The sequence below is a fragment of the Anomaloglossus baeobatrachus genome, unplaced genomic scaffold (assembly GCF_048569485.1).
Source record: "Anomaloglossus baeobatrachus isolate aAnoBae1 unplaced genomic scaffold, aAnoBae1.hap1 Scaffold_2651, whole genome shotgun sequence".
Classification (NCBI taxonomy): Eukaryota; Metazoa; Chordata; class Amphibia; order Anura; family Aromobatidae; genus Anomaloglossus; species Anomaloglossus baeobatrachus.
The window spans coordinates 54,000-68,070 of NW_027442179.1; the positions used below are offsets into that span (position 1 = coordinate 54,000).

At 47.3% G+C, this 14,071-nt stretch overlaps 10 non-coding genes across 10 annotated transcripts; all 10 read right to left on the reverse strand.

The window, feature by feature from the left end:
• Nucleotides 1–848: 848 nt before the first annotated feature.
• LOC142264450 (U2 spliceosomal RNA) lies at nucleotides 849–1,039 on the reverse strand. The gene has a single exon (XR_012730957.1). It is a non-coding gene; the product is annotated as a U2 spliceosomal RNA (small nuclear RNA).
• Nucleotides 1,040–2,156: 1,117 nt separating this feature from the next.
• On the reverse strand, nucleotides 2,157–2,350 carry LOC142264406 (U2 spliceosomal RNA). Its single transcript, XR_012730922.1, has one exon. It is a non-coding gene; the product is annotated as a U2 spliceosomal RNA (small nuclear RNA).
• Nucleotides 2,351–4,270: 1,920 nt separating this feature from the next.
• Nucleotides 4,271–4,455, reverse strand: LOC142264412 (U2 spliceosomal RNA). The gene has a single exon (XR_012730928.1). It is a non-coding gene; the product is annotated as a U2 spliceosomal RNA (small nuclear RNA).
• Nucleotides 4,456–5,777: 1,322 nt separating this feature from the next.
• On the reverse strand, nucleotides 5,778–5,968 carry LOC142264451 (U2 spliceosomal RNA). Its single transcript, XR_012730958.1, has one exon. It is a non-coding gene; the product is annotated as a U2 spliceosomal RNA (small nuclear RNA).
• A 1,117-nt stretch (nucleotides 5,969–7,085) lies between these two features.
• On the reverse strand, nucleotides 7,086–7,276 carry LOC142264452 (U2 spliceosomal RNA). The gene has a single exon (XR_012730959.1). It is a non-coding gene; the product is annotated as a U2 spliceosomal RNA (small nuclear RNA).
• A 1,117-nt stretch (nucleotides 7,277–8,393) lies between these two features.
• Nucleotides 8,394–8,584, reverse strand: LOC142264453 (U2 spliceosomal RNA). Its single transcript, XR_012730960.1, has one exon. It is a non-coding gene; the product is annotated as a U2 spliceosomal RNA (small nuclear RNA).
• A 1,117-nt stretch (nucleotides 8,585–9,701) lies between these two features.
• LOC142264454 (U2 spliceosomal RNA) lies at nucleotides 9,702–9,892 on the reverse strand. Its single transcript, XR_012730961.1, has one exon. It is a non-coding gene; the product is annotated as a U2 spliceosomal RNA (small nuclear RNA).
• Nucleotides 9,893–11,009: 1,117 nt separating this feature from the next.
• LOC142264455 (U2 spliceosomal RNA) lies at nucleotides 11,010–11,200 on the reverse strand. The gene has a single exon (XR_012730962.1). It is a non-coding gene; the product is annotated as a U2 spliceosomal RNA (small nuclear RNA).
• Nucleotides 11,201–12,317: 1,117 nt separating this feature from the next.
• Nucleotides 12,318–12,508, reverse strand: LOC142264456 (U2 spliceosomal RNA). Its single transcript, XR_012730963.1, has one exon. It is a non-coding gene; the product is annotated as a U2 spliceosomal RNA (small nuclear RNA).
• A 1,117-nt stretch (nucleotides 12,509–13,625) lies between these two features.
• On the reverse strand, nucleotides 13,626–13,816 carry LOC142264457 (U2 spliceosomal RNA). Its single transcript, XR_012730964.1, has one exon. It is a non-coding gene; the product is annotated as a U2 spliceosomal RNA (small nuclear RNA).
• Nucleotides 13,817–14,071: the final 255 nt, after the last annotated feature.

The window sequence follows — 14,071 nt, forward strand, 5'->3', positions numbered from 1 at the left end:
ACGGACAGGACAGGTTGCCTGACTTTCCGTCACTGCCACCCTTTGCCATCCTTACCCGTAGAAAGCCCTTTCATCATCCCCAAACCCTAATCTTTTCCCTTTCCTTCCCAGCCCCCAAACCCTGCCCTCTGTACCTTTCTCACCACCCGCTTCCCTTCTCCTGTCATCCCCCTACCACCCGGGAAAAAAAGAGATTGCCCCCTCCTTCCACTAGCCCACCCTCCCACCCAAAGAACAACTTCTTCTGCGCAGCTTGTTTTCTAGGCAGCAGCGCTATTGTGATGTCATCGGGGGGCATTGTGACAAGCCGCCAGTGTTCCGTCTCTTCATGTTGTGCACTGTTCAAACCGAAAATACATCAACAGGCAGGCTACAGAAAAGCTTACTAACAAAGGTTAGAGAGGGGCTTTCTCAGAGGGCTTTTTACAGTTTGTCTATTCCCAATTAGCCGGTTTAGTATACTTAATGAAAGTACTAATTCTTTCATAGGCCGCCCATTCTTAGTATTTGACGTTCAGGTAACAACAGGTAACTTTATTTGGAGTGGAAGCAGAGAGATAACACCAGATGCCAATTGTAGATCCTCTCACACCTGTGGTCACTGCAGCATCTGACTCCACTTTGTCCAAAAGGGATCTATTCCATTCAATTACACATGATCTAGATTAGACTGACAACAAGATACTGCACGGGACATAGCAGAGTTGGTGAAGTTGAGTGGTGATGAGTTTGCTATTTGGATGAATAAAGCAAGTAAAAAGTGTGTTAGATAAAAATTCATTTCAATTCGCTAATCGGGCTAATATGAATCAGGTGAATCGAGTTCTGCTTTTGGAAACTGGGTTAAGAAGGGGTGCACCGTTCCTGGAGGTACTGCAATACCAGGTCAATGCGTGGAGTGGACAGAGCAAGCTCTTTTTCCATCTCCCTGTTCTAAAAATCCATTTAATATATGGTCCCCAGATAGGGGACGTATCAGATATTAAACTGATAAGAACAGATACTACACTTGATCTTAGCCAAAAGGCCGAGAAGCGATAACCAGAATTGGTTTGGGCCTCGAGTGGCACCCTGGCCTATGCCGGACACATCTTAGGGAGAGAGAGCGAGAGGGAGACAAACCCACGCCTACACAAGACATTTTGTCACCCAAGCCAACCCTTGAAAAGGCTGCTTTGCAGAGCAAAAACAAGAAGAATGGTGCGTTTTGCAGCCGCCGCCCACTGCAATGAATCTGAATAACTCCTCCTTTAGGGCGCAAGCAACTCCCCTCCCCCTTGCAGTCTTTCCAATTCACGATACAAAAAGACGGACAGGACAGGTTGCCTGACTTTCCGTCACTGCCACCCTTTGCCATCCTTACCCGTAGAAAGCCCTTTCATCATCCCCAAACCCTAATCTTTTCCCTTTCCTTCCCAGCCCCCAAACCCTGCCCTCTGTACCTTTCTCACCACCCGCTTCCCTTCTCCTGTCATCCCCCTACCACCCGGGAAAAAAAGAGATTGCCCCCTCCTTCCACTAGCCCACCCTCCCACCCAAAGAACAACTTCTTCTGCGCAGCTTGTTTTCTAGGCAGCAGCGCTATTGTGATGTCATCGGGGGGCATTGTGACAAGCCGCCAGTGTTCCGTCTCTTCATGTTGTGCACTGTTCAAACCGAAAATACATCAACAGGCAGGCTACAGAAAAGCTTACTAACAAAGGTTAGAGAGGGGCTTTCTCAGAGGGCTTTTTACAGTTTGTCTATTCCCAATTAGCCGGTTTAGTATACTTAATGAAAGTACTAATTCTTTCATAGGCCGCCCATTCTTAGTATTTGACGTTCAGGTAACAACAGGTAACTTTATTTGGAGTGGAAGCAGAGAGATAACACCAGATGCCAATTGTAGATCCTCTCACACCTGTGGTCACTGCAGCATCTGACTCCACTTTGTCCAAAAGGGATCTATTCCATTCAATTACACATGATCTAGATTAGACTGACAACAAGATACTGCACGGGACATAGCAGAGTTGGTGAAGTTGAGTGGTGATGAGTTTGCTATTTGGATGAATAAAGCAAGTAAAAAGTGTGTTAGATAAAAATTCATTTCAATTCGCTAATCGGGCTAATATGAATCAGGTGAATCGAGTTCTGCTTTTGGAAACTGGGTTAAGAAGGGGTGCACCGTTCCTGGAGGTACTGCAATACCAGGTCAATGCGTGGAGTGGACAGAGCAAGCTCTTTTTCCATCTCCCTGTTCTAAAAATCCATTTAATATATGGTCCCCAGATAGGGGACGTATCAGATATTAAACTGATAAGAACAGATTTTTTGATTTAATGAAGCTTTCCAAAGCACCACAAAAAATGCATGACCGAAGTCACACCAAAAACAGTGCAAAGGCTAGGATTCGTGTGGACCCCACCGTGAGGAGAGGGTCCCCAAAAATCAACCCCGTCCCTCCGAGCCAGAAGGCCACAGCAAGGGTCAGGGATCTTCGGTGCTCCCCCAAGCCGAAGCCTGGTTGAGCCTTGTCGTTGCTCCCAGCGTCCACCCAGGCATCTTACCCAAGTGGAGTAGAGAGCTACTAGTTGTTGGTTTCGCAGCCGAAACTGCCCGGACCGTCAACCGGTGTTGGTTTCTCAGCCCAAGGCTAACCGGACCTCCAACCGGGTGTTGGTTTCTCAGCCGAAGCTGACCCAGACCTCCAACCGGGTGTTGGTTTCTCAGCCGAAGCTGACCCAGACCTCCAACCGGGTGTTAGTTTCTCAGCCCAAAGCTGACCAGACCTCCGACCGGGATTGTAAAAATTTCCCTTCCTAGCCAGAAGGCCGGGATAGGGTAATATGCTCAAAAAGTATGAAAAGGCAAGGTACGGTGTGCTACAGAGCCCAAGGCTTGCCGGGGTCCCAAGCCAGCAAGCTCAGACTCACTCCAGGGTCGTCAGTCCTGGGGCACGTTGTACCATAGCCCCCCCACCCTTACTCAGTCTAATAGCCTCGATCCTGGTAGGGCCATGTTTTCCTCTAGATGAATATACTATCCACCCAGAGTACTAGCAAGCGCAACCTTCCAGTGTGCATTGTATCATTGTACTAAGGTGGCCTGGAGCTTAAACCACCTCTTCGAACAACACTACACTTGATCTTAGCCAAAAGGCCGAGAAGCGATAACCAGAATTGGTTTGGGCCTCGAGTGGCACCCTGGCCTATGCCGGACACATCTTAGGGAGAGAGAGCGAGAGGGAGACAAACCCACGCCTACACAAGACATTTTGTCACCCAAGCCAACCCTTGAAAAGGCTGCTTTGCAGAGCAAAAACAAGAAGAATGGTGCGTTTTGCAGCCGCCGCCCACTGCAATGAATCTGAATAACTCCTCCTTTAGGGCGCAAGCAACTCCCCTCCCCCTTGCAGTCTTTCCAATTCACGATACAAAAAGACGGACAGGACAGGTTGCCTGACTTTCCGTCACTGCCACCCTTTGCCATCCTTACCCGTAGAAAGCCCTTTCATCATCCCCAAACCCTAATCTTTTCCCTTTCCTTCCCAGCCCCCAAACCCTGCCCTCTGTACCTTTCTCACCACCCGCTTCCCTTCTCCTGTCATCCCCCTACCACCCGGGAAAAAAAGAGATTGCCCCCTCCTTCCACTAGCCCACCCTCCCACCCAAAGAACAACTTCTTCTGCGCAGCTTGTTTTCTAGGCAGCAGCGCTATTGTGATGTCATCGGGGGGCATTGTGACAAGCCGCCAGTGTTCCGTCTCTTCATGTTGTGCACTGTTCAAACCGAAAATACATCAACAGGCAGGCTACAGAAAAGCTTACTAACAAAGGTTAGAGAGGGGCTTTCTCAGAGGGCTTTTTACAGTTTGTCTATTCCCAATTAGCCGGTTTAGTATACTTAATGAAAGTACTAATTCTTTCATAGGCCGCCCATTCTTAGTATTTGACGTTCAGGTAACAACAGGTAACTTTATTTGGAGTGGAAGCAGAGAGATAACACCAGATGCCAATTGTAGATCCTCTCACACCTGTGGTCACTGCAGCATCTGACTCCACTTTGTCCAAAAGGGATCTATTCCATTCAATTACACATGATCTAGATTAGACTGACAACAAGATACTGCACGGGACATAGCAGAGTTGGTGAAGTTGAGTGGTGATGAGTTTGCTATTTGGATGAATAAAGCAAGTAAAAAGTGTGTTAGATAAAAATTCATTTCAATTCGCTAATCGGGCTAATATGAATCAGGTGAATCGAGTTCTGCTTTTGGAAACTGGGTTAAGAAGGGGTGCACCGTTCCTGGAGGTACTGCAATACCAGGTCAATGCGTGGAGTGGACAGAGCAAGCTCTTTTTCCATCTCCCTGTTCTAAAAATCCATTTAATATATGGTCCCCAGATAGGGGACGTATCAGATATTAAACTGATAAGAACAGATGAGATTTCATCCGCAAATTTCAGAAAACGGTCATCGGCCACCACACAAAAGCGCAGTGCCGCAGGTGATCGCCTCCCGAGCCCAGGAACCACCAGCCATAAGGGGACGTAAGCACCAAAAGGCGCAACAATCCCCAAGGCCGGCGGTTGTGCAAGCCCGGGCCCCTCCCAGCCAAGACCAAGGCAAACCCAATGAAGGGACTACACTTGATCTTAGCCAAAAGGCCGAGAAGCGATAACCAGAATTGGTTTGGGCCTCGAGTGGCACCCTGGCCTATGCCGGACACATCTTAGGGAGAGAGAGCGAGAGGGAGACAAACCCACGCCTACACAAGACATTTTGTCACCCAAGCCAACCCTTGAAAAGGCTGCTTTGCAGAGCAAAAACAAGAAGAATGGTGCGTTTTGCAGCCGCCGCCCACTGCAATGAATCTGAATAACTCCTCCTTTAGGGCGCAAGCAACTCCCCTCCCCCTTGCAGTCTTTCCAATTCACGATACAAAAAGACGGACAGGACAGGTTGCCTGACTTTCCGTCACTGCCACCCTTTGCCATCCTTACCCGTAGAAAGCCCTTTCATCATCCCCAAACCCTAATCTTTTCCCTTTCCTTCCCAGCCCCCAAACCCTGCCCTCTGTACCTTTCTCACCACCCGCTTCCCTTCTCCTGTCATCCCCCTACCACCCGGGAAAAAAAGAGATTGCCCCCTCCTTCCACTAGCCCACCCTCCCACCCAAAGAACAACTTCTTCTGCGCAGCTTGTTTTCTAGGCAGCAGCGCTATTGTGATGTCATCGGGGGGCATTGTGACAAGCCGCCAGTGTTCCGTCTCTTCATGTTGTGCACTGTTCAAACCGAAAATACATCAACAGGCAGGCTACAGAAAAGCTTACTAACAAAGGTTAGAGAGGGGCTTTCTCAGAGGGCTTTTTACAGTTTGTCTATTCCCAATTAGCCGGTTTAGTATACTTAATGAAAGTACTAATTCTTTCATAGGCCGCCCATTCTTAGTATTTGACGTTCAGGTAACAACAGGTAACTTTATTTGGAGTGGAAGCAGAGAGATAACACCAGATGCCAATTGTAGATCCTCTCACACCTGTGGTCACTGCAGCATCTGACTCCACTTTGTCCAAAAGGGATCTATTCCATTCAATTACACATGATCTAGATTAGACTGACAACAAGATACTGCACGGGACATAGCAGAGTTGGTGAAGTTGAGTGGTGATGAGTTTGCTATTTGGATGAATAAAGCAAGTAAAAAGTGTGTTAGATAAAAATTCATTTCAATTCGCTAATCGGGCTAATATGAATCAGGTGAATCGAGTTCTGCTTTTGGAAACTGGGTTAAGAAGGGGTGCACCGTTCCTGGAGGTACTGCAATACCAGGTCAATGCGTGGAGTGGACAGAGCAAGCTCTTTTTCCATCTCCCTGTTCTAAAAATCCATTTAATATATGGTCCCCAGATAGGGGACGTATCAGATATTAAACTGATAAGAACAGATACTACACTTGATCTTAGCCAAAAGGCCGAGAAGCGATAACCAGAATTGGTTTGGGCCTCGAGTGGCACCCTGGCCTATGCCGGACACATCTTAGGGAGAGAGAGCGAGAGGGAGACAAACCCACGCCTACACAAGACATTTTGTCACCCAAGCCAACCCTTGAAAAGGCTGCTTTGCAGAGCAAAAACAAGAAGAATGGTGCGTTTTGCAGCCGCCGCCCACTGCAATGAATCTGAATAACTCCTCCTTTAGGGCGCAAGCAACTCCCCTCCCCCTTGCAGTCTTTCCAATTCACGATACAAAAAGACGGACAGGACAGGTTGCCTGACTTTCCGTCACTGCCACCCTTTGCCATCCTTACCCGTAGAAAGCCCTTTCATCATCCCCAAACCCTAATCTTTTCCCTTTCCTTCCCAGCCCCCAAACCCTGCCCTCTGTACCTTTCTCACCACCCGCTTCCCTTCTCCTGTCATCCCCCTACCACCCGGGAAAAAAAGAGATTGCCCCCTCCTTCCACTAGCCCACCCTCCCACCCAAAGAACAACTTCTTCTGCGCAGCTTGTTTTCTAGGCAGCAGCGCTATTGTGATGTCATCGGGGGGCATTGTGACAAGCCGCCAGTGTTCCGTCTCTTCATGTTGTGCACTGTTCAAACCGAAAATACATCAACAGGCAGGCTACAGAAAAGCTTACTAACAAAGGTTAGAGAGGGGCTTTCTCAGAGGGCTTTTTACAGTTTGTCTATTCCCAATTAGCCGGTTTAGTATACTTAATGAAAGTACTAATTCTTTCATAGGCCGCCCATTCTTAGTATTTGACGTTCAGGTAACAACAGGTAACTTTATTTGGAGTGGAAGCAGAGAGATAACACCAGATGCCAATTGTAGATCCTCTCACACCTGTGGTCACTGCAGCATCTGACTCCACTTTGTCCAAAAGGGATCTATTCCATTCAATTACACATGATCTAGATTAGACTGACAACAAGATACTGCACGGGACATAGCAGAGTTGGTGAAGTTGAGTGGTGATGAGTTTGCTATTTGGATGAATAAAGCAAGTAAAAAGTGTGTTAGATAAAAATTCATTTCAATTCGCTAATCGGGCTAATATGAATCAGGTGAATCGAGTTCTGCTTTTGGAAACTGGGTTAAGAAGGGGTGCACCGTTCCTGGAGGTACTGCAATACCAGGTCAATGCGTGGAGTGGACAGAGCAAGCTCTTTTTCCATCTCCCTGTTCTAAAAATCCATTTAATATATGGTCCCCAGATAGGGGACGTATCAGATATTAAACTGATAAGAACAGATACTACACTTGATCTTAGCCAAAAGGCCGAGAAGCGATAACCAGAATTGGTTTGGGCCTCGAGTGGCACCCTGGCCTATGCCGGACACATCTTAGGGAGAGAGAGCGAGAGGGAGACAAACCCACGCCTACACAAGACATTTTGTCACCCAAGCCAACCCTTGAAAAGGCTGCTTTGCAGAGCAAAAACAAGAAGAATGGTGCGTTTTGCAGCCGCCGCCCACTGCAATGAATCTGAATAACTCCTCCTTTAGGGCGCAAGCAACTCCCCTCCCCCTTGCAGTCTTTCCAATTCACGATACAAAAAGACGGACAGGACAGGTTGCCTGACTTTCCGTCACTGCCACCCTTTGCCATCCTTACCCGTAGAAAGCCCTTTCATCATCCCCAAACCCTAATCTTTTCCCTTTCCTTCCCAGCCCCCAAACCCTGCCCTCTGTACCTTTCTCACCACCCGCTTCCCTTCTCCTGTCATCCCCCTACCACCCGGGAAAAAAAGAGATTGCCCCCTCCTTCCACTAGCCCACCCTCCCACCCAAAGAACAACTTCTTCTGCGCAGCTTGTTTTCTAGGCAGCAGCGCTATTGTGATGTCATCGGGGGGCATTGTGACAAGCCGCCAGTGTTCCGTCTCTTCATGTTGTGCACTGTTCAAACCGAAAATACATCAACAGGCAGGCTACAGAAAAGCTTACTAACAAAGGTTAGAGAGGGGCTTTCTCAGAGGGCTTTTTACAGTTTGTCTATTCCCAATTAGCCGGTTTAGTATACTTAATGAAAGTACTAATTCTTTCATAGGCCGCCCATTCTTAGTATTTGACGTTCAGGTAACAACAGGTAACTTTATTTGGAGTGGAAGCAGAGAGATAACACCAGATGCCAATTGTAGATCCTCTCACACCTGTGGTCACTGCAGCATCTGACTCCACTTTGTCCAAAAGGGATCTATTCCATTCAATTACACATGATCTAGATTAGACTGACAACAAGATACTGCACGGGACATAGCAGAGTTGGTGAAGTTGAGTGGTGATGAGTTTGCTATTTGGATGAATAAAGCAAGTAAAAAGTGTGTTAGATAAAAATTCATTTCAATTCGCTAATCGGGCTAATATGAATCAGGTGAATCGAGTTCTGCTTTTGGAAACTGGGTTAAGAAGGGGTGCACCGTTCCTGGAGGTACTGCAATACCAGGTCAATGCGTGGAGTGGACAGAGCAAGCTCTTTTTCCATCTCCCTGTTCTAAAAATCCATTTAATATATGGTCCCCAGATAGGGGACGTATCAGATATTAAACTGATAAGAACAGATACTACACTTGATCTTAGCCAAAAGGCCGAGAAGCGATAACCAGAATTGGTTTGGGCCTCGAGTGGCACCCTGGCCTATGCCGGACACATCTTAGGGAGAGAGAGCGAGAGGGAGACAAACCCACGCCTACACAAGACATTTTGTCACCCAAGCCAACCCTTGAAAAGGCTGCTTTGCAGAGCAAAAACAAGAAGAATGGTGCGTTTTGCAGCCGCCGCCCACTGCAATGAATCTGAATAACTCCTCCTTTAGGGCGCAAGCAACTCCCCTCCCCCTTGCAGTCTTTCCAATTCACGATACAAAAAGACGGACAGGACAGGTTGCCTGACTTTCCGTCACTGCCACCCTTTGCCATCCTTACCCGTAGAAAGCCCTTTCATCATCCCCAAACCCTAATCTTTTCCCTTTCCTTCCCAGCCCCCAAACCCTGCCCTCTGTACCTTTCTCACCACCCGCTTCCCTTCTCCTGTCATCCCCCTACCACCCGGGAAAAAAAGAGATTGCCCCCTCCTTCCACTAGCCCACCCTCCCACCCAAAGAACAACTTCTTCTGCGCAGCTTGTTTTCTAGGCAGCAGCGCTATTGTGATGTCATCGGGGGGCATTGTGACAAGCCGCCAGTGTTCCGTCTCTTCATGTTGTGCACTGTTCAAACCGAAAATACATCAACAGGCAGGCTACAGAAAAGCTTACTAACAAAGGTTAGAGAGGGGCTTTCTCAGAGGGCTTTTTACAGTTTGTCTATTCCCAATTAGCCGGTTTAGTATACTTAATGAAAGTACTAATTCTTTCATAGGCCGCCCATTCTTAGTATTTGACGTTCAGGTAACAACAGGTAACTTTATTTGGAGTGGAAGCAGAGAGATAACACCAGATGCCAATTGTAGATCCTCTCACACCTGTGGTCACTGCAGCATCTGACTCCACTTTGTCCAAAAGGGATCTATTCCATTCAATTACACATGATCTAGATTAGACTGACAACAAGATACTGCACGGGACATAGCAGAGTTGGTGAAGTTGAGTGGTGATGAGTTTGCTATTTGGATGAATAAAGCAAGTAAAAAGTGTGTTAGATAAAAATTCATTTCAATTCGCTAATCGGGCTAATATGAATCAGGTGAATCGAGTTCTGCTTTTGGAAACTGGGTTAAGAAGGGGTGCACCGTTCCTGGAGGTACTGCAATACCAGGTCAATGCGTGGAGTGGACAGAGCAAGCTCTTTTTCCATCTCCCTGTTCTAAAAATCCATTTAATATATGGTCCCCAGATAGGGGACGTATCAGATATTAAACTGATAAGAACAGATACTACACTTGATCTTAGCCAAAAGGCCGAGAAGCGATAACCAGAATTGGTTTGGGCCTCGAGTGGCACCCTGGCCTATGCCGGACACATCTTAGGGAGAGAGAGCGAGAGGGAGACAAACCCACGCCTACACAAGACATTTTGTCACCCAAGCCAACCCTTGAAAAGGCTGCTTTGCAGAGCAAAAACAAGAAGAATGGTGCGTTTTGCAGCCGCCGCCCACTGCAATGAATCTGAATAACTCCTCCTTTAGGGCGCAAGCAACTCCCCTCCCCCTTGCAGTCTTTCCAATTCACGATACAAAAAGACGGACAGGACAGGTTGCCTGACTTTCCGTCACTGCCACCCTTTGCCATCCTTACCCGTAGAAAGCCCTTTCATCATCCCCAAACCCTAATCTTTTCCCTTTCCTTCCCAGCCCCCAAACCCTGCCCTCTGTACCTTTCTCACCACCCGCTTCCCTTCTCCTGTCATCCCCCTACCACCCGGGAAAAAAAGAGATTGCCCCCTCCTTCCACTAGCCCACCCTCCCACCCAAAGAACAACTTCTTCTGCGCAGCTTGTTTTCTAGGCAGCAGCGCTATTGTGATGTCATCGGGGGGCATTGTGACAAGCCGCCAGTGTTCCGTCTCTTCATGTTGTGCACTGTTCAAACCGAAAATACATCAACAGGCAGGCTACAGAAAAGCTTACTAACAAAGGTTAGAGAGGGGCTTTCTCAGAGGGCTTTTTACAGTTTGTCTATTCCCAATTAGCCGGTTTAGTATACTTAATGAAAGTACTAATTCTTTCATAGGCCGCCCATTCTTAGTATTTGACGTTCAGGTAACAACAGGTAACTTTATTTGGAGTGGAAGCAGAGAGATAACACCAGATGCCAATTGTAGATCCTCTCACACCTGTGGTCACTGCAGCATCTGACTCCACTTTGTCCAAAAGGGATCTATTCCATTCAATTACACATGATCTAGATTAGACTGACAACAAGATACTGCACGGGACATAGCAGAGTTGGTGAAGTTGAGTGGTGATGAGTTTGCTATTTGGATGAATAAAGCAAGTAAAAAGTGTGTTAGATAAAAATTCATTTCAATTCGCTAATCGGGCTAATATGAATCAGGTGAATCGAGTTCTGCTTTTGGAAACTGGGTTAAGAAGGGGTGCACCGTTCCTGGAGGTACTGCAATACCAGGTCAATGCGTGGAGTGGACAGAGCAAGCTCTTTTTCCATCTCCCTGTTCTAAAAATCCATTTAATATATGGTCCCCAGATAGGGGACGTATCAGATATTAAACTGATAAGAACAGATACTACACTTGATCTTAGCCAAAAGGCCGAGAAGCGATAACCAGAATTGGTTTGGGCCTCGAGTGGCACCCTGGCCTATGCCGGACACATCTTAGGGAGAGAGAGCGAGAGGGAGACAAACCCACGCCTACACAAGACATTTTGTCACCCAAGCCAACCCTTGAAAAGGCTGCTTTGCAGAGCAAAAACAAGAAGAATGGTGCGTTTTGCAGCCGCCGCCCACTGCAATGAATCTGAATAACTCCTCCTTTAGGGCGCAAGCAACTCCCCTCCCCCTTGCAGTCTTTCCAATTCACGATACAAAAAGACGGACAGGACAGGTTGCCTGACTTTCCGTCACTGCCACCCTTTGCCATCCTTACCCGTAGAAAGCCCTTTCATCATCCCCAAACCCTAATCTTTTCCCTTTCCTTCCCAGCCCCCAAACCCTGCCCTCTGTACCTTTCTCACCACCCGCTTCCCTTCTCCTGTCATCCCCCTACCACCCGGGAAAAAAAGAGATTGCCCCCTCCTTCCACTAGCCCACCCTCCCACCCAAAGAACAACTTCTTCTGCGCAGCTTGTTTTCTAGGCAGCAGCGCTATTGTGATGTCATCGGGGGGCATTGTGACAAGCCGCCAGTGTTCCGTCTCTTCATGTTGTGCACTGTTCAAACCGAAAATACATCAACAGGCAGGCTACAGAAAAGCTTACTAACAAAGGTTAGAGAGGGGCTTTCTCAGAGGGCTTTTTACAGTTTGTCTATTCCCAATTAGCCGGTTTAGTATACTTAATGAAAGTACTAATTCTTTCATAGGCCGCCCATTCTTAGTATTTGACGTTCAGGTAACAACAGGTAACTTTATTTGGAGTGGAAGCAGAGAGATAACACCAGATGCCAATTGTAGATCCTCTCACACCTGTGGTCACTGCAGCATCTGACTCCACTTTGTCCAAAAGGGATCTATTCCATTCAATTACACATGATCTAGATTAGACTGACAACAAGATACTGCACGGGACATAGCAGAGTTGGTGAAGTTGAGTGGTGATGAGTTTGCTATTTGGATGAATAAAGCAAGTAAAAAGTGTGTTAGATAAAAATTCATTTCAATTCGCTAATCGGGCTAATATGAATCAGGTGAATCGAGTTCTGCTTTTGGAAACTGGGTTAAGAAGGGGTGCACCGTTCCTGGAGGTACTGCAATACCAGGTCAATGCGTGGAGTGGACAGAGCAAGCTCTTTTTCCATCTCCCTGTTCTAAAAATCCATTTAATATATGGTCCCCAGATAGGGGACGTATCAGATATTAAACTGATAAGAACAGATACTACACTTGATCTTAGCCAAAAGGCCGAGAAGCGATAACCAGAATTGGTTTGGGCCTCGAGTGGCACCCTGGCCTATGCCGGACACATCTTAGGGAGAGAGAGCGAGAGGGAGACAAACCCACGCCTACACAAGACATTTTGTCACCCAAGCCAACCCTTGAAAAGGCTGCTTTGCAGAGCAAAAACAAGAAGAATGGTGCGTTTTGCAGCCGCCGCCCACTGCAATGAATCTGAATAACTCCTCCTTTAGGGCGCAAGCAACTCCCCTCCCCCTTGCAGTCTTTCCAATTCACGATACAAAAAGACGGACAGGACAGGTTGCCTGACTTTCCGTCACTGCCACCCTTTGCCATCCTTACCCGTAGAAAGCCCTTTCATCATCCCCAAACCCTAATCTTTTCCCTTTCCTTCCCAGCCCCCAAACCCTGCCCTCTGTACCTTTCTCACCACCCGCTTCCCTTCTCCTGTCATCCCCCTACCACCCGGGAAAAAAAGAGATTGCCCCCTCCTTCCACTAGCCCACCCTCCCACCCAAAGAACAACTTCTTCTGCGCAGCTTGTTTTCTAGGCAGCAGCGCTATTGTGATGTCATCGGGGGGCATTGTGACAAGCCGCCAGTGTTCCGTCTCTTCATGTTGTGCACTGTTCAAACCGAAAATACATCAACAGGCAGGCTACAGAAAAGCTTACTAACAAAGGTTAGAGAGGGGCTTTCTCAGAGGGCTTTTTACAGTTTGTCTATTCCCAATTAGCCGGTTTAGTATACTTAATGAAAGTACTAATTCTTTCATAGGCCGCCCATTCTTAGTATTTGACGTTCAGGTAACAACAGGTAACTTTATTTGGAGTGGAAGCAGAGAGATAACACCAGATGCCAATTGTAGATCCTCTCACACCTGTGGTCACTGCAGCATCTGACTCCACTTTGTCCAAAAGGGATCTATTCCATTCAATTACACATGATCTAGATTAGACTGACAACAAGATACTGCACGGGACATAGCAGAGTTGGTGAAGTTGAGTGGTGATGAGTTTGCTATTTGGATGAATAAAGCAAGTAAAAAGTGTGTTAGATAAAAATTCATTTCAATTCGCTAATCGGGCTAATATGAATCAGGTGAATCGAGTTCTGCTTTTGGAAACTGGGTTAAGAAGGGGTGCACCGTTCCTGGAGGTACTGCAATACCAGGTCAATGCGTGGAGTGGACAGAGCAAGCTCTTTTTCCATCTCCCTGTTCTAAAAATCCATTTAATATATGGTCCCCAGATAGGGGACGTATCAGATATTAAACTGATAAGAACAGATACTACACTTGATCTTAGCCAAAAGGCCGAGAAGCGATAACCAGAATTGGTTTGGGCCTCGAGTGGCACCCTGGCCTATGCCGGACACATCTTAGGGAGAGAGAGCGAGAGGGAGACAAACCCACGCCTACACAAGACATTTTGTCACCCAAGCCAACCCTTGAAAAGGCTGCTTTGCAGAGCAAAAACAAGAAGAATGGTGCGTTTTGCAGCCGCCGCCCACTGCAATGAATCTGAATAACTCCTCCTTTAGGGCGCAAGCAACTCCCCTCCCCCTTGCAGTCTTTCCAATT